At 43.5% G+C, this 1,569-nt stretch overlaps 1 protein-coding gene across 1 annotated transcript in view; it reads left to right on the top strand.

Moving 5' to 3' along the window:
• The window catches only part of CXCL17 (C-X-C motif chemokine ligand 17), a 16,970-nt gene that overhangs the window by 10,215 nt on the left and 5,186 nt on the right, over positions 1–1,569 (top strand). The window lies entirely within an intron of this gene.

Raw genomic sequence — 1,569 nt, 5'->3', positions numbered from 1 at the left:
TCATTGTTGTTTGGCAGGTCTGGGCTGGGGATTCGAACCCGCCACCTTAGGTGTACGTGGCTGGCGCCTTAGCCAGTTGAGCTATAGGCGCCGAGCCGAAAAAACTTTTCAATTGAAAGATTCAACTAAATAATTTCCAAGATTCCTTCTGGCTCTAATATTCTGTGGTTTTTCACTGAAACTAGGAATAGAGGTCAGGCAAAAGTAAAAAATCCTGGAAAAGTTTAGGTGGCAGGGGCTATGCCTGTTTAAATTACCTTGACAGCACTCAGAACAGTACATGAGGACACGTGAAAGCTAACACTTGGGGAAATGATGCAACACCCTCCATCTGTGTGGCAGAAAGGGCACAAGTCTGGGGAAAATAGAGACCTGAAGTGAATCAGATGATCTCTAAGGGCCCTCTACAAGCAACTTGTCCATCCTTTTAGTGAATAAACATTTACCAGATGCCTACCATGTGCCAAGAACCATGTAGTTTAATAACCACTGAACCATTGCTTCAGAGTCTAGTGAGAGAAAATTTTGGTTATAGTTTTCTAGGGCTAGCGTAACAAAACAAAATACCACAGACTGGATGGTATAAACAACAGAAATTTATTTCTCACAGTTCTGGAGTCTGGAAATCTATAATCAAGATTGTTAACTAGTTTTCTTCTGAGGCCTCTCTCCTTAGCTTGCAAATGACCCTTGTCTTAGTTTGGGTAGCTATAATTAAGTAACATAGGCTGGATGGCTTATAAACAACAGAAATATATTTCTGAGAGTTCTACAGGCTGACTATCCAAAATCAGGGCACCAGCACAGCTGTTTTCTGACAAGGATCCTCTTCTAGGTTGCAGACAGGTGACTTCTCCTTGTATCTTCATATGGTGGAAAGAGAGAAGAAGAGCTCTCTAAGGTCCCTTTTATAAAAGCACTAATCCCATTCATGAGGGTTCTACCTCATGAACTAATTACCTCCCAAAGGCCCCACCTAATACTATCACATTAGGGGTCAAGATTTCAATGTATGGATTGGGGAAGGGGACATTTATTCCAAATACTATAGTTGCTTTCTTTTTCTTTTTTTTTCTTTTTTTGAGACAGAGCCTCAAGCTGTCACCCTGGGTAGAGTGCTGTGGCATCACAGCTCACAACAACCTCCAACTCCTGGGCTCAAGTGAGTCTCCTGCCTCCGCCTCCCAAGTAGCTGGGACCACAGGCGACCGCCACAACACCTGGTTATTTTGTTGTTGTTGTTGTTGCAGCCATCATTGTTTGGCGGGCCTGGTCTGGATTCAAACCCGCCACCTTAGGTGTATGTGGCTGGCGCCTTAGCCACTTGAGCCACAGGCGCCAAGCCTGTAGTTGCTTTCTTGCTGTGTCCTCACATGATTGTTTCTCTGTGCACACATATCCCTGGGGTCTTTTTATGTGTCCAACGTCCTCTTCTTGTAAGAGCAGCAGACTGGATTAGGGCACACCATAATGGCCTCATTTTAACTTAATTACCTCTTTAAATGCCCCGTCTCCAAATACAATCATGCTGAGGTACTAGAGATTAGGGCTTTTTTTTTTTTTTTTTTT

The sequence above is a fragment of the Otolemur garnettii genome, unplaced genomic scaffold (assembly GCF_000181295.1).
Source record: "Otolemur garnettii isolate 467f Iridium unplaced genomic scaffold, OtoGar3 scaffold00152, whole genome shotgun sequence".
Classification (NCBI taxonomy): domain Eukaryota; kingdom Metazoa; phylum Chordata; class Mammalia; order Primates; family Galagidae; genus Otolemur; species Otolemur garnettii.
Note: the sequence above shows the minus strand (reverse complement) of the source record. Positions and strands in the feature narration are given on the sequence as shown.